Consider the following 21,950-nt stretch of genomic DNA (forward strand, 5'->3'; position numbering starts at 1 on the left):
CTGAAATTCATACAGCCTTAGCTCGGGCACCTTAAGTCCGGGGCGTTCGCCCTTTGAGTCCCTTATCCTACCCGAGAGGGCCTTTCCAACGAGCCAACCCCCGACTTTCTAACCCTTTCCCTAGCTGAGACACAGCGGGTTCCACTTGTGGGTGGACTCGTTGGAAAGGCCCTTCGGGTAGAGTAAGCGAAGGGCGAACGCCCCAGACTTAAGGCGCCCAAGCTAAAGCCAAGGGAAAATCTGGGCCGGGTCGACCGTATCTTGGCCTGGGAAAGGGCTAGAGACTCGCGGGTGGGCTCGTCAGAGGAAGATTTTTTACGCTTCTTGGAAAACTAACAACACATGAAGCCAGCAAAGAGTTGGATGGATATCTGTCCTGTTTCAGACACTAGGGAGTCTCAGCTCAAGTTCCCTGCTATTTGCAGCGTCTCTATCAAGACTAAGACCTTGTTCACACTGTCAGTCCAAATCTGATTTTGGTGCATATCCAACTGGACCCACTGTCCACATTGTGTATCACAACTGTTTAGATCTGATCTGTGCGTGACAGTGTGAACAAGGTCTAATACATCTCTTTCTGCATCGGCTGCCTGTGAGAGGCTTGATACTCAATTTTGAAAATCAGCTTCTGCTTAAGTTTAATTCAAGATTTTACAACTTTGAGTAGGATGTTGCATACTGAAATTAGGTAGTTTTATAGTTTGATAATTAAATACAATTAAATACAAACAGTTGTAAAGCAGGATAAAACCTTGTATGTGGTTCATTCACTTCATGTTTTTAGAGATTAAACAAAAGTTTTTATTCTTCCTGTTACTTTTACTTTTTTAATACTCAAGTACAATTTTAATGTGGTACTTTTTTACTTTTACTCAAGTATGATTCTGGCCAGATACTTTTACTTTTAATTGAGTAAAATTTACACTCAGTACTTTCACTTGAGTAACTTTTTTGAGTACTTTTTACACCTCTGGTTGTTTGACATAAAAAGTCAATCTGGTATGTTACAAGCAAAGATGGTAGTTGCTTTGTGTTTTATTCTCCTCTTTTGAGATAATGCAGATATAATGTGTCATATTAAGGGCGTTGCAATGAATTGAAGGTCAATATGATGTTAGAAATGGGATTGGTCAGGCATTATATTCGACCACTTAATGTTTTTTGCTTTTATGGAGTATCACTTTCTTTTCAAAAACCACCCTTCAGTGCCCAGAAATTACATTTGTATCCGACTTCAGAGCATGATGTAGCATCAGTTTTGATTGCGGCATGTGTATGACTCATATACATTTTAAATGCTTTATCCAATCGCACTTTTTTCAATTTCTGTTGCTAGCGGAGACTTTTATTACAAGTGTGAGTATACCCTTTTTAATTGTCACATTTGTTGAGTTTCATATGCTGATTCTTGATGTCTGTGTGTGTTAAATCACTATTCTTTTTAAATTGTTTTGTTGTTTTTGGATAATGCTTGATTAGTTTTATTGGGTGTTGATGGAGGATGAGCAGCCACTGGTAGAAACATAAATCAACACACATAGTACAGTGCTGTATAATCCTATTATAGAAAATTGGGGAAGACCAAAATGTTCTGTTAAATGTTCTTACCTTTCCATGATGCCAATGTCTGGAGTCCACAAAAAATCTTTTCGAGATATAATTGAAGTAATCGAACAAAAATCTTCCGGGAACCATAGAAAATAGCCTGATATTATTAGTGACTCGAGTGTGCCTTTATTCCAAGTCTGCAAAGTGTTCAAACTTTAAGATTATTAAAACTTTATGCTGCTATAAAGATTAAGGTTGAGTAAAACTGTGTGTGAAGTAACAAAAGTTTTGAAATACTTACAGTGACAAGTGTTGCTTGTGTTGAGATGGTCTGGGCATTTTCATCCTGTGGATTGAAGCAAATATTTAGTGATGAACCTACAACTGCTCTCAGTTTCATAAACCCTATTTACACAGACATTTGGACCCAGAAAATACCCATAAAATTGCCAGTCAAGCTTCTGTGTGAACACAAACATGTACCATAAATCTTCTGGAATCATTGCCGGAAAGAGGACATAGTAAGATACACGGGAAACCCTCTGTGTGAACAAGAAGCCGAAACAATGCCATAAGCTAAGTTATGGTTCAGCTATTTAAAACGAGATATTTACATGCATATCAACATTCACGACGAGAAATGTTGCAAACTGGACTGACTGACGCAGATATCAGGTTAGTTAGCTCGTCACTTACAGCGCTGAAGCAGAGATCATTCAGCAGCATAAAAGAATATCGCGTCACGTGCTCATTTGAGCTAATAATAAACAAAAATGCCTGTGCATCATCCCAACAAGATATATCGTTCAGCTCCTCAAAACGGGGGTTTTAAATGCATATTAACGATGAGAAATGTCTGAAAACTGGATTAAAGCAGAGATCAGGGAGCTCGTCAAATATCCATTCTGAAGCTGAGATCATTCACACGCATAGAACGGCGTGTCACATGCTCTTTTATAGTCTTATCATAAACAAAAACGCACGCGAGTGGTTTCTGGAGAGAGAAATAATAAATAATATGCAAATATCAGACGCTGCGTAGAAGATAGTGCAGGACTTTCAACAGGTCACGTGTCTTTCCGGGACTTTGCAGATGCCTGCAAATCATTGGCAGTGTGAATGAACAAAAAATCAAATGATCCCGGAAAAATTCAGGATGCATTTTCCGTGTATTTTCCGGAATGTCTGTGTGAAAAGGGCTATACTGTTATGAGCCACATGAGAAGAGTAAATCATGCTAGAGTCATACCACATTTGTGATGGCGTTCACAAACAAGTCCACACTAACAAAGCTGCATTCATTATTGAAATACATGGGTCGCATGTGGTTAAATACATTGCTACTATCCAACAAGCTAAGGTTTTTGACAAGTGCATCGTAAGCTGTAAGATATTCTGTAAAATTGCATGATCCTTCATCAGCAGACACCAAACCTGCAAAAAAGATAACAAAGCTCAATATCATCAAAGCACAACATTAATGCCTTGAGGCAACATTGTACCATAATGGAATCAAAGGCAATATGATGCATACTAGGTTGCACATATGATTTAATGCAGGAGATACATCAATACTTTTTCACTTCTAAAATGTATAAAGCACAGGTTGCACTGCCAGTTGGTTAAAGTGAGGATGAAGTATTATAGTGATGAGAAATATGATTTCATAGTGACAATCTGGTAGGAAGAGAGAGCAAGGATGGAGATGAGGATGAAAATTGAGATTTTGTATGAACATGCCTGTGTACATGCAAGTGTGTGTATGTCAGGGTTGGGCAATTCCACTGTGCAAACATACCTGCATGTCTTGTAAAATTTCTCAGTTCTGTTTAATTAAGGTTGGTACTTAACTCAGGACAGTGACCTCCAGGACCGAAGATGTTCAACTTTGAAATATGTGAACGCTTGTAAGGATAGGTTTATGGTCATTTTTAACATTGTTCAACCTTGAATCTACACTGAGTGTAATCATATAAAGTTGTAATGTTAATTTGATATGATGATTTGGTAATACAGTACTTGTTTTCCATGATGGTAAAATGTTGCCTGAGGGGAACATCTGAAGAAGAAATGTTACTTTATATTAAATAAGAAATTTGTAATATAATATAACTAGATACATCTGTTTAGGTGTTTGGTTGAAGAAATTTATGTTTTTCAATAAATATATTTACATTTTTGCATGAAAATGTAAAATGATTAAATTTGTCCTTTATGGTCCAATGTTGCCTCGAGACAACAAATGTTTAATTTGATATATAACAAAAAATGTTTATTGATATGGTTATTGTCTCCAATTTTAAGTAGAAAAACCATAACATATGTAGCATCTGGCTGGATTGCCAGAACCGGATCATATCTGATACTTGTTTTGCAGAATAACTAGTAAATATGATATTATGTGCTATCCCCCATAGCCTGTTTAGTTTCCCTTCATTTCTACATCAAAGAGGCTCCAACATCTCAGTGGGACATTTTATGGCACCTTGTGAGGCTCAACAGAGAGCTGATAAGGAGGTGTGAATTGCCCTAAAGAATAGCCCTGCAGAGACCTCCTGCAAAGAATGTCTTTGAGACCATATGACAAACTCTTTTAGATGTGTGCATGTGTAATGTATGTTGGTTCCCTCTTTTGTAAACTACTTTTTAAATAACTTGTATTCTCATGTACAACTGTGTTTCTATGACTAAGTTTGGTTTGTCTGGACACATATAGAGATGTTTAGTTTGTTATTCATACAATTGGAATGAATCACAATTTAATGCTTGTTTAAAACCATTCATATTGGGTATCAAACTGTTCTCCTTTCAATTTCCTCTTTATTAATAAATATGGTATGACGGTAGAACAATTCATTCTATTTATTCAATGATCTGGACTGATATTTTGCAAAGGGAACCTAGAGGCATAAATATGCAAAGTTACAGTTAAGGGGAGGACAAACAACTCTCCCCTGCTCAGCTCTGATTGGTCGATTCAAACTTGGATGGCCATGTCCCCTTCAAAAGGATAAATACTGGCAAAAACTTTATCTCATTGTTCAGTTAGCTGTTCTTTCATTCGACTCATCTCTTCTACAAGTGAGCTTTTCCAGCCACCCGCAATTAGGCCCAGAGGCCTTCTTTTGTTCTATGAGTTTTAGGCCAAACTCACCTGAGTTTGTGACTAAGAATTAATTTTCAACAATCAGAAAACCAACAATTCACATCTAAACCTTTTGGAACAACTCTTCAAATGTACTGGACGCTCAGTTTGCACAACAACAACCTGCAAGCCATCTTCTTCCATCTGAACCTAAGACTTTCAAATGCATTCAACTGGACAGACATGCAAGTACCCTATATCTTAGAATATAGCTGCATTTAAGTCGATTAAGTAAGATGAATGTGGTTTATGCAACTCTCTCTCTCTCTCTCTCTCTCTCTCTCTCTCTCTCTCTCTCTCTCTCTCTCTCTCTCTCTCTCTCTCTCTCTCTCTTTCTATTTCATGTTAAATGTTCATGTTTGTCCATTGTCTATGTCTCATTTTATCCCAGTAGTGTAGTCGAAGAAATGTGATTGTTTATCCATGGATGCCTTCTGAGTTCTGATTAAATTCAAAGTCACTTAAAGGTATAGCGGAAGATTTTCCCGAATTATTTAAAAGAACCGCCCCTCGATATTTTAAAAAAAAAATGCTCCCGAGAGGGAACGCCTGTTAAACGCGTGCACGAGACAGAGAGAGAGCGTGCAGGAGCTCAGTTCTTCTCTGTTTACAAGTTTCTGTCGGCATGTTTACCGTTACTGTGCGGTTCGTGACTTGTGCCAGGGCTAGCATCGCAAATCATAGCTTACATCAACTTTTACTAGCAGTGATTTTAAATGGATTTCTCCAAATAGCATGACAAAATGAACCTTTCCAGTAGAAACTTCGCGTGGGAAGCCCAACCTGTCCTTTTAGCTCACGCCAGCGTGTGAAATAGTCTCCCATAAACATTCTGGTCTTGTTTCTTTATTTATAGTCCTTTCTCTTCTTGTCATACAATTCGTAGACACTTTTTCTCTTGCGACCCTCAGACATTTTGAAAAAAATACAGTGAGAACGCGACCTTCAATGAATGGTTGAAACCGTAGCACAACACACATACACGTGAAAGTGCGCATGTGCAAAAAGCGAACGTAGAGGCGAGCACGTACGATGGTTATACATCAACTATATAAAATATAATCAGAATTAGGCCTGGGGCGGTAACCGGATTACCGTCATACCGCGGTCACGTGACCCATGCCGCGGGTCTGAGCTTCTCACCGTCATAACAGCAAAAAAAAAACTTGAAACATTGGCCTGCACTTGTGTGTATATGTACGGATGTTATACATGCAGCTTGTTAACAACCGCAACTTGTTTTTTAATATTTTTATAAATTTTAATATTAAATTGTCATTGAGTAGAAATACAGGTGACGTTGTCTGTCACTCGTTTAAAGTAATCCAAACATTTTATCTAATTTGAACGTGCAAACAACCGCAACAGATCAACAACAGAATCAGGTTTCATACATTATCAAATTTGTGACCAGTCACGGAAAGTAGGGACACAAGTCGGATCTGGGCATTTTGAGTTATTCACAGATTCTGAAAGTGCAGTTTCTAAGCTTTCCAACGATGTGTAACACATGGAAATCTGATAAGATTTGGAGAAGTTGTGGCCATTTGAATATAGGAACTCAGAAATACTCAAACCGAGAAAATCGAGACGAAAGGGACTCTTCTTTTCAGCTGGGGGAGACAATAGGGCTCATTTACATCTCATTTAGCTAAGCCATGCCCCCTGTAAAACCCTTTTTGAGATGTTCTAGCATCATATGTAGTATTTTATGACCAAATGACAACCCGCAAAAATAAACATGACTCTTTTACCTTTGTGGGGATCACAAGTCGAATCCAGTCTGTTTCAGATTATCCAATGACCATATTTGTCCACAAATGCGTATAATCCGTGAAATATAGATGGTTTACATCAGATTTCGCATGAATGTCTTGTAATACAATATAATATATAATCTGAAGACTATTTAAATCGTAACATGTAAGGGTATATGAGCTTACACTCCGTTAAACACATGAACCCGCCTTCAAAGTTTGTATTTAAAATAGGGAAGTAGTATAATAGATCATCCAAACAGCGCCGTCGAAAACGTGACATCCTTTAGAGAGGTTACCAATGGCTCGCTCGTTCCTCCATCAGCCAATGACTTCATGGAAAATATTGATAGACAAAACATGTAGCCAATTATATGAAGAATACAACGATATCTGTGTAACTTCTGTGTGTTTGGACTCGTGCTGCGCTGCAAGAACTGACATACAGATGACGTCAAAGTATCGCGAGAGCGAGTCGAAATTAAACTACTCCGTAAGATTTCTTGAAGATCTCTCGCGGTACTTTGACGTCTTCCGACTGCGGCGCCGCATAAAGTCAGTGACGCGGCTGACGTACGATGCGGCTGACTGTTATTTGTTCCGCCCCAGCTTCTTTTATTTTTCTTTTGTTTTGTGCGCCCGAGCTTTACAGTCTGGGGAGACGCAGGCTATAAGTTTGAAAAAAAAAAAAAACTTAGCAAACATGTCTGAGGAACAGGGCAGCGCGTCACTACAGTCACGTGACTTCACGCTCGAGCCGGAAGAGAAGACAATGCTGAATAAAGTCGTAATTCTGCTATTTTTGGACCAAACTGTATTTTTGATGCATCAACACAATCTTACTGACCCACTGATGTCACATGGACTACTTTGATGATGTTTTTATTAACTTTCTGGACATGGAAACCATACATAGATTTTCAATGAAGGGGAAAGCTCTCGGACTAAATCTAACGATAAAACATCTTAAACTGTGTTCCGAAGATGAACGGAGGTCTTCCGAGTTTAGAACGACATAAGGGTGAGTCATTACTTACATTATTTTCATTTTTGGGCGAACTATCCTTATTTAGTAGTCACGCTGTTCCCTTTGGGGGCGGAGGCGAAAACACAAGCTTATACAGTATGTAAATATACACACAGACAATGACGCCCCCCGCTGCACGCTAGAATCTCCGGAAAAACAAGCCTATTTTAACCGCAAAATGTACGCTTTTAAATATACAAAAACTGCTATCTCAAACATGGAGAGGCTTCTTCGTGATCTCAACTAACAGATTCTGCAATAAAACGAAAATCACAAATTTCGAAAAAAAAACTTTGTTTCTCATTTTCTCGAAACTTGTGCTGCCGACTTGAGTCCCTGGTTTCCGTGACGGGTCACATTTTCACGCAACATAAAGAGCACGCGATCAGTCCGAGGATTAATATCCAGTTATTTCTATTTATTCATCTAGCCTACAACAGTGGCCATTTCTAAAGCAGGACACATTTCAAAAAGTTTTGCTTTTGCGTCTTCTTTCTCTGTTTGTGGAAAAAGACAGATGTTTATGGTAAGGGTCGAGGATAGAAGCGGTCTGTCCGAGCACGCGCAACAGAGGCGGAATGCCCAGCCAGGCGCGCGCGAGACAGACGCGGACTGCCCGGGCGCGCGCGAGACAGACGCGGACTGCCCGGGCGCGCGCGAGACAGACAGACCGCGTCATCTTGCACACACACACACGCGTCTCCGTGCAGCTTCCCAGCTATACTCAAGCACGGACACATATGCAGTACAAGTGATTTCTCATACAAATGTTTATTTTACCAGACCATCAGGGCAGCAATAATTTGCGTCATTTACAGGCTATTCACAAATTAAGGATAGAAATGTTAACGCACAATGCGTTAACATTTTTTATTTACTGATAATATTAATTGTTCAAGTTGTTGAATGTTGAAATTGAAGAAATGTGGAAGGAAATAATATTCACTTTACATGTTCCTTAAGTCATTTGCACGTGTTCTGTATTAAAGATAAATAAATCATGCATGTTATGTAACTCATTGTCTTGCCAATAAACCGCAAAACCCCGGGAATTTGTTGATTACCGACCGCGGTAAAAACAAATCCAAACCGGCCCAGCCCTAATCAGAATGATTGACATCTGGGATGACCAATAACAGTGGTGATCCACCCGGAAAACGAAAATCTTCCGCTATACCTTTAAACTTTCGATCAATCCTACCTCATGCTCAAGGTTCTCAGAATTGATAGACAATTTTAGATATATATTCGCTGGCGAATTAATAAATTAATTGTTACGATTCATTCTGCTAAAACCTACAAAATATATATAGTTAATGACGATTAATTGTATGTATTTGCATTTGAGCTAAATCAACAATTCCCCGAATTGGAATAGTGATAAACAATAATTTCCCTTAACAGGGTGGTGGAGAAAATATCAACATTAATAATTGTAATTATAAATGAATAACTTATCATTATCAAAATGATGATTGGTTGTTTTAAACAAGACTATTCCGTAACCCCTCCATTTTCTACACAAATAAATTTCCTTATTGATATCATAATGCGTACCATAGAGGGTTAGCATTTTTTGGCTACACAAACTACAGAGACAAACCAAAACAAATGTAAACTTTGCTACTAAGACTTAAAGAAAACTAATTATAACTGCATATGTACATTTTCTGAAGAAAATGTAAAGTGGTGCTTGCCGTGGCAAAAACTCGGAACACAAAATGTTAAAATAAAAAACGAACTCTTCATATATATATATATATATATATATATATATATATATATATATATATATATATATATATATATATATATATATATATATATATATATATATATATATATATATATAATGTGTGTGTGTTATAAATGTTGGAAAAAATATATTAGTATTCTTATATATTAAATATATTAAGTATAACAATATGATATACAAAAGATGAACATGAGCTCATTTAAACTCCGTGCACGCACGCTACGGGTGGATGAAGCGTTGTACCGCGCACGTGATGCATCGCGTTTTCAAGTTCAAGCTGAGCAGCAGTCCAGTACAACACAGTGAATCTAATCATTATACAGTAAAAATATATCTTTAATAATTAAAGGGTGGCATTGAATTTTGTTAATAAACATGCTAAATAACGGGAAGAGAATTACTGGAGGGAGTGAAAGCAGCGCATTAAATTTGGACACCCATGTGGCTCAGCTGCAGTAATGTTTCTTGTCCTATCACCATGACAGTCACTGCGGTTTCATATTTCTCGTCATTAAACACTTGTATAATAGTCAGCGTTTGATTACTTACATCTTTCTTGCACTTCCACTTACTGCGCATCTGACATCTGTGTTGCAACTCTGTTTCTCTGGTTTGATTTTATTGGTCATCTCGGTATCATTTTGACTATGTCTTAGACTATATAGAACCTTTTACTGTTTGTACACAATGATGACGTGGCAGGGTATGCGCGCACATTTAGGCAACGGAAGTATGGCAAGAATCAGCAGTGAAGTAACACAGACAGAGAAGGTTATTTTAAAAAGTTGACTCTATCAACACTTTCAACACAGCTACCAGATCCCTGTACTATAGTGGAGTCGATAGAAGAGGTTAGCAGATGCCCAAAAATAAAGTTGCCAGATACATATATTAGTATATATTAGTGCAACCAAACGCAACAACCACACATTTTGATGCTGGGAAACCGTTTTAATAAACTTTCTGAGTTGCTAACATGTTAGAACCAATGGGGAATAACACCAGTTTTGTTGCCGAAAGTGCAGGTTATTTGATCACGTGAGCTGTAAAAGGGTCTATGGGGTGCAGCGCAGACCTGTTGGCTTGTGACATTACACTACCGCAAGATCTATGTAAAAGCATACTGAGTCATTTACTGTTGAATCGGTCTCGCAGTGCTAAGACGTCACATGCCGATCGGTGGTGCTGAGCGTTGAGTCAAACAAGACGAGCGTAAAGAGGGGTTTTTAGGGCCCTGGGGAAGTTTTGACATGCACTGACATTTGTGCTTTTTTCAGTTGCTTAAAAACATATTAATGGCAAAAGTCTCATAACACTGTTCAGCACAAACTGGGCTACAATATCATATAATCAACATGTATGTACATGTTTGTATTTTTGAGAGAAAAATGTTTATGCGTGGTTTTTGAAAAAGCTAAATTTTTAAGTCACTGACATAACTCCACAAAACTCATTCTAAACATGTTTTCCCAAGACTTTTCAAAACAGGATCTAGTAGTCTAGATTTTTTTCTTCAAAATGATGTGAAAATCATATGGCCTACTCATTCACATAAAGCAAGATTTTGATTTACAATTTCTAAGACACTTTTGCTTGGGAAAGGCTGTATGCATGGAGGCGGGAAAGCTCCTGAATAATCAGTGATTGACAGCTGAGAGACAAAAGAGTTGAATAATGAGCCACATAATGAGCCTTGTAGGAATGTTCAACAGGAATGTAACTTTCTCTGTAGTAAAACCATGATAAGGTATACTTTTCAATATAATGTAAATACACACACACAAACACACACACACACATTATATATATATATATATATATATATATATATATATATATATATATATATATATATATATATATATATATATATATATACAGAATATATATATATATTTCTATTGAAATATTTTCTATTAATTTCACAAGTATAAGTTACCTTTTAAAAACCATAGTAGCCTAATCATGGTAAAGGTACTGTTTGGCCATCGTAAAGTGAACACACTTCAACACAGGGTTAGTGTTTGGTTGGCCAGCGAGAGGTTTACTTTTGTGCAGTAAAAAGCTCAAAAGAACAACTGCCTATCGTTGTCTGGACTCTTATTTGTGTTTTTGTAATCATTATAGTAGAAACACAACAAGAGACACGTGTGGTAAACTTATCAATGTTTGTTTACAGCCGCCGCCATTACCTCACGTGTTGATCATGAATGCAGTGAACGTGTGCACACACGAGTGATCCTGTGTTTAATAAACTTGCTGTGCGGAGATATGCGCTTAGACGCAACTAAATAAGGATTGTACTGTTTGCAATTGCGTATTTTATAAGAATACCAAAAAGCGCGTCGAGTTTCCTGACTCGCGTGTTTGTGTATGTGCGTTCCCGTCGCGTCAACTGTTTGACGGAAGACAAAGAAAACACTCGCGTCTGGAGATACTGACACACATACGCAAGAAAAAAAGGATTTAGATGTCATGTTTGGTGCAATCGGATGGAACAACAAGGAATGGAGAGACTGGATTGTGGATTGCGTATCCATTGACTGCAGGAGGCACGAGTCATGCATATGGATGTTTCTGCTTGTTCACTTCAATGGTGCGGGGGTGTGGCGATCTCTTCTCATTACAGATAATGAGGTAACAGGAGAAATACGGTACTTCTCCTTCTCATACAGTTTACACCGAATTACAATATCTGTTTTCAATCTCACTTACATCATTTAAAAGGAGACATTCCAAGCATTATGTAGACATTTATCTTTTGTTTCTACGACAAGTATGCGTTAAGTTACAGTTTATTTTTCCTGACGCATTTCTGAAATGACTTCACTGAGGGAGAGAGAACAAAATGCGCATCATGTTTATTTTCTTAATTTTGCGAAAAGCACAACATTCTGTTTTTATTGGGAGTGGACAGAAAAAACTAGACACTTTAACGTTTTAAATGATGTATAAATCATATCTGTATGTCAAAAATCAGCAGAGTAATTTAAGTCTCTTTGCGGAGTGATTGAAAAATAAAGAGTTTGCGGCGCCCGCGCCGCCGTCGACCCCAGAGTGTTAACTAGTGTATTCCTTAACAAAGATAATAGCGGCAAAAACAGATCTATATGCAATGTAGTTACCCAATTTACGGTTGTAAAGCGACAGAAGCAGTCGCACTGACGCGTGCACGCATGTATTCACGTCCACGCGCGTCTTTGCGTTCCTCCGCGCGCGCAACTGCATCCAAAAGGGGACACCACATGAATGAGTAATTATGAAAACATGACGAGAAGTAAGTTTCTAAATAATAATACTAATCTTATTTTGACTCGATCATTATTGGCTTCTGTAGATAGAAATCAGAAATGTTTTGTGCAAAGCAGGGAAAGGGAAGCAGAAAGGAGAGATGATGAGTTTAAGGGAGGTAAGACAAACTACATCCTCACCCTGTCAGGTCTCAAACATTAGAGGAAAAATCTCATGAAAACCTTTTGTCAAGTCTAAAGAATGTTAGAATTGTTGCTGAGAAAATCAACAGATGTATGTGTTATACTGTTCTGTATTTTCAGATATGAAATTAATAGTTTACTAATATTTAACTTTAGGACACTAACTTACATAACAGATAGCAGTAACTGTGACTGAGATTATTTAGTATAGCAGTCATAAAATGACTGGTTTCTTAAAATATTCTTGTAAAAATAAGTTATTAATCATTGCTATCATTGTATTATGTAGAAAATATTTCTCTGCTGTCATTATTACCAAACATTTTCTGCCATGTATGCCTCCAAACATGTTAATAATGTTGGGTATGATGAAGATTATACTTAAATATTTTTAAATACATATTTTTCTTTCACAGTACTTGTTGCACTGTAGAATAGTGGGTTAAGCAAAGGACATTGTATAGAAGTGTTGCACACTTCTTGCACGCAGCAGGCTTTCAAAAAAAGTCAGCAAAAAATGGGGGCCCCAGTAAAGCTTAATGTCTATTGACAGAAAAAATGAAGAAAGCTTGTTTCATCACAAAAATGTTGTCATGTTTTGGTGGCACTCATAATTTCTCTTATTTTCACTGGAAAAAATTTGGCTAGTGGAAATGCTGATTGGCTGGTAACTTTAGAAAGTTACCAGCCACTTTGGCTGGTGGTCAAAAAAGTTAATTTAGAACCCTGTTAATAATGTACAGTAAGACCGGTTTTCCTGTAAAGACGCTCGAGCCGTCTACCAGTAGCCTTAAGAATACGAAGCTCAGTGGTATACCAAGGAGAGGAGTGGGTGGAAGGGACATGCCTAGTCTTAATAGGGGCATGCTGCTGTAAGATATCAGAAATTGTAGAGTTGTATGTAGATAATATAGTGGAGGCAGAGGAAATATTAGTGACATTGGAGAGGTTTGAAGAAACAATAGAGCTACAGAACGATTCAGTATCAATAGCTTTTTAGATTGCAGTATAAAATAACAGTTTAAAGGCATTTCTTATGTATAGGCAGACTTAGACTAAAATCAAGGAGTTTATGATCAGAGATACCAGTGTCAGAGTAAGAAATGGAAGAGTTATCAGACATTGATGTACAAATCAGATCAAGATTATGGCCGCGAGTATGGGTAGGAAAATGAACATGCTGAGTCAAATTAAAACATTCAAAAACTGACATTAATTGATTAGTGTTAGAACAAACATTATCAACATGAATATTAAATTCACCAAGCAGGACAATGGGAAATGACAATGAAGACGCAAGGGTTAATAGTTCACTGAGTTCAGAAAAGAAGCTCAACAGAGTTTTAGAAAAAACGAAAAAGCAGGATAATTATAAGAGAGTGAGCCTTCAACACCAAATATTCAAATTAATTTATGTCATGAAAATAGAGTTGCGTTAATCGGAGATTGTCACGGTAAATAACAGCGAGACCACCCCCTTTACCATGGAGACGAGGTCTGGAAAGATACTTATATCCAACAGGTGTAAGGAGATTCAACTGCAGAAAATCATCCGGGGCTTGCCAAGTTTCAGTGAGAAGAAAAATGTCAAGCTTATTGTCAGTGATAATTTCGTTAAGATAAGGGCCTTTGTCCGATATTGAACGACAGTACAGCAGCGCAAAGTGACGATGCAGGGAATTGAAATTGGTGATACGTTGCTCGGCATCAGTGAGATTAATTAAACAGCGATGTAAAGTATTGATGGCGGGTTCTTGTCTGCTCATGGACGAAAATCTATAATTAGTCCAGATGCATGGTGGGGTACCAGGCTTAGAGCAAAAGGTACTCCTGAAGACACGCCAAGAGCGGAGAATTCCTAGACTCCGGCAGCATTCAAACGACGCTGAATCGAGACGCGGCTGGTGGTTCAAGGCCCTTAACTGAGATGGTAAATATCCAAGATCCATTATGAAAGTGAGAAAAATGAGGCAGAACATAGCAGAAAAAAGAAAAAGGAAAAGTTTTCCCCGAGACATGTTAGTGCTGAGCAAAACAAGCCGATCACAGGCAAAGACCACGTTAGCCAAACCCTGAACGCCACTACACCAGAAACAGCAGACTAAATAGGAGACGGCACACCTAGATAGCAAGCTATTAAACGAGCAGCGCAACCGACAGAGAGAGCGATAACTCACCCGTCCGAAGAGCCAAACGTGAGACGTTTCACAGGAAGAGAGCTCGCAGCAGCCCGGCGGCGAGTTCGCAGATAACAATTCAAAAATTATAATAGTCCGGTTCAAAAATCAGTAGTAAGGAGCATAGTAATCCAGACAAAGTCTTGATAAACAGATGTATATATCCAAACATGGAGGAGACAAACAAACAAACAATCCAGGTGCGAAGCGGCAGCACAGATGCGCACAGCGTTCTCGACCCGGAAACGGAAGATCTGAGAATGTTAAGTTTATAAGCTTAAGCCAGGACTAAGCCTTAGTTTAAATAGGAAATATAACTAGTTTTAACAAACATGCCTTACTGAAAACATTATTTGTCTGCATTTTGAGGCAAAACAAAGGGTACTGACAAGGCCCTCCGGACCTCTGTAATTTTCTGACGTTTGTCTTATTTGACTCAACGCTCAGAGCTCGTTTGGCTTCTTGCGGCACCGCGCAGACCGATCAGGTGGCATGTGACGTCTTAGCAGCGCGAGACAGTACATGACTCAGTATGCTTTTGAATAGATCTCGCGGTAGTGTGATTTCACAGGCCAACAGGTTTGCCCTGGACCCCATTAAGTAAGATAAAGTGAAAATTATTCCCAGATGACCAATAAAATCATACCAGGCATACAGCAAAGGAGGAAGGATACCTCAGTTAGTGGAAGTGCAAGAAAGATGTAAGCATAGGTTAAATTGGGCCAAAGTGCACCGGAGTGCAGCTCCGCCCTCCGTGGGTCCACAACACACCCTGCCGGAGCTCCAGTCCGTCTCCTTCAGCAACAGGGTTTGAGGCTGAAGGTCTCGCTCTGCTCCGCAGCTGTGTACGCGCAGCCCTGGAGCGTGTGAAATGACGCAAAGCGAATAATAACGTTTTCATTCATAGGCTTCACACTCGTGCTTGCGGGGAACCCTCGACAAAAATCATTTTGCGAAAATCGTGCTTCTGAGAAGTCCACTGTGTTTTTAATCCCATCCGAATCGACCATGTCTGTGTTTTTCTCTGACGACCTCTGTAATCTGTAAATTCCAGAGCATTATACCTACTGTTTTTCGCTGAACTCAGAGGTCATTTGAGAAATGTAATCTCCTCAGGATGCAAACGTCTGTGTTTGCTCGCAATATCTTTTGAAACGCGTTTCTTTTCGTGTTTTGGCAAACGTGATCTGCCAAAAGGTCTTACTAACGCGCGTATATTGTAGCCTACTTCCTGAGTCCCATTCATTCAGATAGCCTATGGATGTTTTTTCCATTTGGCGGAATAAAATAATTAAATCAAGACGAGCTGAATATTATACACTGTTAAGACTGGACAAAACAATGGTAGTTAGTTTTGTAGGTGTTCAGCTTTGGGAGTTATACTTGGTTTAACATAAAAAGGGAATAAATAATAATACAACAGAATATTTGGCATTGGGACGAGCAGAACATGAAATCACAAATCAGAATGAATAGACTTTTATGTTTTTTACATGCAAAAAGCAGCGCGCCGCAGATTCACAGCCTTAAAGAAGTCTAAATGTGAAACCGTCAAACTTACACCTCATTGCTACTCGTTCTGGATTTATCAATAAATAAATACTTAATGTGTGTTAAAACAGCCATATTTGTTAGGCTTTTTAAAAAGCAAAAACATATGTATACACCAGAGGTGGAAAAAGTAATAAATTATTGTACTCAAGTAAAAGTAAAGTTACTTTAATAATATTTTACTTAAGTAAAAGTAAAGTTACTTTACTTTAAAAATCTACTCAAGTAAAAGTAAGTCATTTTAACTTTACTCAGAGTAAAAGTTACTTTTTTACAACGGGAGAGGTGAGGATTCTATTATAGTTCAAAAACTACAAGGGAATATACATCTCAAACTAGTTGTTTTTAATTGTAGGAACATCTTAACAATTAAAGTGCAATTACAAAAAGTTAATAAAATAAAAAGCTTTTTTAAACTAAGAAACATTTATGGAAATGTTTCATGATTTTTACATGTGAGTTATGCACTTTTTGAAAATGGTCAGCAGCTAGTAAATACAATTACTATAGTAAGGTTGTAATTGATGTATTGCTGGTAACATACATTATTTTATTAAACTATAGTTTAAATGAGCTTATAATGAGATGAGTGCCATGGCTGTATACTTTTGACACGTTTATTGTCTTCTAGCTTCCCTGACCTGGGTACCTGATGTCAGACCTTTATCTTCTCTCTCTCTCTCTCTCTCTCTCTCTCTCTCTGCAATGTCTAATGACCTGCGCATTCTCGAGGATGTTCTGAAGTTGTGTTTGACTTGACGCAAAGTTGCTAGACCTCGGAAGATAATGCGCATGTTATTAAAAACGCGTTGTGCAAATGAGCGGTAGAAACCCGGTCGGCAATTTCGTACTCAAAGCATGAATCCTACCTTTCATAGGAATGAAACACTCGCTTCGCGTCAGTGGAAAGTGGTCGCTTAAATATGACCAGCGGTTTCGTTCATAAGATTTGAACTGAGGCGGGTCTGCAAGCGCGCGCCTGTCTCGTCCGTCTCCATGGTTCTTTTTGCGTATTCTTAAATCATGATATAAGAATTTTGAGATAAGATTTTTTGGAAGTCATTAGTATTACTCTTTTTATAGCTGGGAGTGTTAAGATCTTAACATAAAAATACATTATACTGAATAAGTATGTGATTGTTACATCTCTGATGAAACAGCACATGGCTTACTGGAGCCATTTTGTTAAAATGTTAGTTTTTCCCATAAATTTTCATTGGTGTTACCATCATTGATGTTACCATCATTGGTGTTACCATAATTGTTGTTACCGTCATTGGTGTTACTTCTCTAATGAGTACTTCCTAAGCACTATTCCTTTAACTGACCAACATAAAAGCATAAAAACAAAACAAGATGGAAAAATGTTTAAGTTTATAAGTTTTATCATATTCATTATCTATTATTATATTCTCATTTTGTCAGGTATTGAAGATACAACGTCATGGATTCTTCATTAAAATGTATTAAGAGTTAATCATAAATTAAGCTCCCCGTTTTGCGTATTCATAAATTTGACAAGTTAATTAATGCTATTATAGAAGTTTTGGGTATTTTGAAAGAAGTTCATTTAAGCAGATTTCCATCACCCGAATTCCACCTTTTCTGTAGAATGACCCGTAGGTTTAATCCCACGTGGACCGAACAAGAAAACGTATGCTTACATGTAGTCCGTGTATGACATCTCCTTTATTTAGTTTTACATATTTTTATATATATGCATTTAATAATACCGTAAGATCATAATGTACACACTGTAAAAAATTATTCAGTGGCTTTGTAAATATATCTAAAATAAATGATTAAAGTAACTTAATAAAATCTTTTAATGTCAGTTATGTGATTTTTTTTTGTTGGACAGACCAAAGTAAATGACTAGAAATTTAACAGATATTTTGTTTAAAATGTACATATTTTATTTGATGTATAAGCCTTAATAAAATAAGTATTTAATTTACAGATACAGATAGAGAAGGTCAGAGTTATATATGTAAGTTTTTAAAACTGTAATAATTGCTTTCTTTTAAATTAATATTATTTGTATTTAACCTCAACTTAAAAAATTTGCGTTTTATGCCTAACTTGAACTATGTTTTACTTACTATTTTTACATTGATATTATTTGAGTAAATGTAGGCAAAAATAATAATAATAATAAGTAGAACAAATGTTAATTTAAAAAAATCCCATAGCCAACTGGTTTTAATCAGCAACAGAGAAACTGCACCCTTTGGCCAATGAAAAACACATCAGAAACTCCTCACACTCACAATTTAATTTATTTACTTACTACAAAAGTTTATTATACAAATTTATTCAACACCATTGCATACTTTATATCGCGTTTCATACCATGTAAAGGAAAACATAATAGTATAAAAAATACTGTACAGTAATGCAGAAAAGCGCATTACAACCATGTTCAAGCTATTGAAAACGTTCAGATGCAAAATGGAACTAAATGTAATATTAGATAAACTAGTTAATGATATTGCGCAAAAGCTATCGGTCTCTTCAAAGGTCTTCGCAAATTATTTTGTTCTAAGACTCAGTTATCATACATCACGTCTCTTCTACTGTAAAAAATTATACAAATGATCCGCGTTTAAGTTGGATTTTTATGAAGAATATGTGACTGTTTATGTAACTGGCAAAATAAAACTTTGCCAACCAAATGTTTGCCAAAAAGGCAAGTTTATTTGTATAGCACATTTCATACAGAGGTCATTCAAAGTGCTTTACACAGAAATGGGAAAACAATATATAAAAAAGAAATGTAAAAATAAGAGATACACGATAAAATCACAATAAAAACAAAGATACATGAGAATTTAAAATAACAATTAAAGAAATAAATGTGATTTTAATAAAAACTGTTTAAAATGTCAAAAATAATTAAACAGGAGTAAAATTGACTTGCGTTAAAGATAGTTCACTTCAAAATGAAAAACTCCGTCACCCTCCACACATCCCCACACTGCTCCAAACCCGCACACATCCCCCTCCTCCGACGAACACAAAAGAAGACACCCTGAGAAATGACGGCAAACACACAGCAGCAAGCAACCACAGACCTCCATAGTAGGAAAAAAATATTTTGTAAGTATTTGGATAAATGACTAAGAAAATAGTTTGTTTAATGATGGTAAGAAGTTCCATCATAATTTTTTTTATTCCTACCATGGAAGTCCACGGTCACCCACCGCTGCGCGCCAACCACCACCTCCCAAAATAACCTCCCCTGTGCCCACCAGAAAAAAAAGAAACCTACACAGGCCCAGAACAACACGAGGATGAGAAAACGATGACAGAACCCCCATTCCAGCTGTGCAAATAAATCCCTTGATGCTACTGGACGCATCTTCAGTGATGTTCCTGGAATCATTGGGTGTTTCGGGTCTTTCAACATCAGACACCCTCATCCAGGTGACTCAGCTGTGGCTGATCAGACCCCAGCTTGTGTCCAGTTGGCGAATCTAGCTACATTGACCCCCATGGATCTCCTCTCTTGAGCCATAGCCATCTCGAGGCTTTCTCTGCTGCTTCAGTGGTGTTGCGGATGCCTCTTCTCCTCCTCACTCCATCAATGCCTAAAAGACTGAAGGCTCTGTACAGGGATCGTGCTACAAAGCCCCTGCATCCTACCTCTATTGGGAGACACCGTGCTCTCCACCCAGCTTGTCGACACTCTCTGACCAGTCCCTCATACTTGGTGAGCTTCCTCTCAAAGGCCTCTTCCAGTCGGTCTTCCCAAGGGACTGTAAGCTCCAGCAGAACTACTTGTTTGGTGGAATTAGACAAGAGAACAACATCTGGTCTTAAGGTGGTAGTCACAACGTGGCCAGGGAACTTGAGCCGCTCCAAGTCCACCAACAGCTCCCAATCCCGTGTAGTGGCCAGGATGCCTGCAGTTGTTTACACAGCTGGTTTTGGCTGCTCTCCCGCTCTGACAGAGGCAATGGCTTGCCTGGAGGGGAGGGAGCACTTGGCCCCCTCGACTCCTGTAGCAATGGCTTCAGCGATGGCCTTTAACACCTGGTCATGCCTCCACCGGTACCTTCCCTCTCCCAGTGCCTTTGAGCAGCAACTCAGAATGTGCTCTAGGGTTCCACACTTGGAGCACAGTGGGCATGCTGGTGACTCCACCTTGCCCCATATGTGAAGGTTAGATGGGCTGGGAAGCACATCATATACCGCCTGGATGAGAAATTTGATCCGTTGTGGCTCTGCCTTCCACAGCTCTGCCCATGTTACCTTCCTCTCGATCGCATTCTCCCATCGTATTCAGGTACCTTGTTGCCTCATTCCTACTGTCATGCTGTTCCTCTCATCCTCAATCACTGCTCTCATCTCCTCCTGGACTAGGCAGCGCTTCTCCTTTCTGTTGGTGGTACCTATGTGGGGAGTTGGAAAGGAACCCAGTCCAGCCCTGCCTCTTGTTACAACCCCCACCAGCCTTTTGTGTTGTAATCTTGCCTCTGCTTGTCGAACAGCTTCCTCAGCCTTCCACTTCTGTCCAGTCCTCACTTCAATCCCAGCCGTTGCCACCATTAAATCACTTGAGTCTCTGTATAGCAACACTTTCCTAGCTCTTGTTACCTTGAACTCCTCTTCCAAGGACTTGAACGGCAGTTGCAGTTTGTTATAGTGCCCGTAGAGTGCAATGCTACTTAGACTGTTTGGAAGCCCCAATCATCTTCTGAGGTGGCTGCTGACTTTCCTCTCTAAGGTTTCCACAGTCGAGATTGGTACTGTCTTGCGTATATTCACGCGGAGGCATTAACCAGTTCGGTGTATTTATTGAGGCTTGTAGAACACAGAAATAACACAACACTGTACATGTGCTCAGTCTGAAAACACACTCTTACTCAGCTGGATTTACTCTGCCCTCCATGACTCTCTGAGGCCCCCTAGCGGGTGGATGTTGTAACACATAACACAATATGTAATACCCTGACAGGTACCTCATAGACAAGTAGTGGCCACAGAATCCTAGGAAGAATGCCATGCTGGTATAATCAAGCTTTAAACTTCCATGGCATACCAGACCGGTCCACTGACTTTAGCCATCTGTCCAGCTCAGTACAGGTTGCCTGGATGGAGGCAGAGTCCCTCATGGTGCTGTCAAACACCTTGCCTAAGCTCTTGACAGGCTTCTCAGTGATGGTTGGGATTGTTACACCTGCGACGCTGAACCGAAATTCGTTGTCCACCTTTCCTCTTCTCAGCACCATTGATCTTGACTTGGCTGGTTTAAAATGCATCCCTGCCCACTCCATTAGCTTTTCGAGACCCTTAAGAATCCACCGGCAGCCTGGGACGGATTCTGTGGTGACAGTGAGGTCATCAATAAAAGCTCTGATCGGTGGCTGCCGTTGAGCTGACTTCGTCTTGGGCCCTCTACACTCTGATTCAGCAGACTTTGTGAGCATATTCATAGCCAGGGAAAACAGAATAACAGAGATAGTACAGCCTGTGATAATTCCAATCTCTATCTTATGCCAGCCTGGTGTCACTGCTCCTGCAGAGGTTCTCATCCTGAAATTGTCGTAATA

General features: G+C 38.7%; 1 long non-coding RNA gene across 1 annotated transcript in view; it reads right to left on the reverse strand.

Moving 5' to 3' along the window:
- Positions 1-1,619: 1,619 nt before the first annotated feature.
- Positions 1,620-21,950, reverse strand: part of LOC141281994 (uncharacterized) — a 34,242-nt gene continuing 13,911 nt past the window's right edge. Inside the window, exons 2-4 of the long non-coding RNA XR_012336472.1 lie at positions 2,798-2,982; positions 1,850-1,894; positions 1,620-1,745 (exon numbers count right to left, since the gene is read on the reverse strand). This is a non-coding gene — a long non-coding RNA (uncharacterized lncRNA). The remainder of the gene's footprint in view (positions 1,746-1,849; positions 1,895-2,797; positions 2,983-21,950) is intronic.

The sequence above is a fragment of the Paramisgurnus dabryanus genome, chromosome 3, assembly GCF_030506205.2.
Source record: "Paramisgurnus dabryanus chromosome 3, PD_genome_1.1, whole genome shotgun sequence".
Lineage (NCBI taxonomy): Eukaryota > Metazoa > Chordata > Actinopteri > Cypriniformes > Cobitidae > Paramisgurnus > Paramisgurnus dabryanus.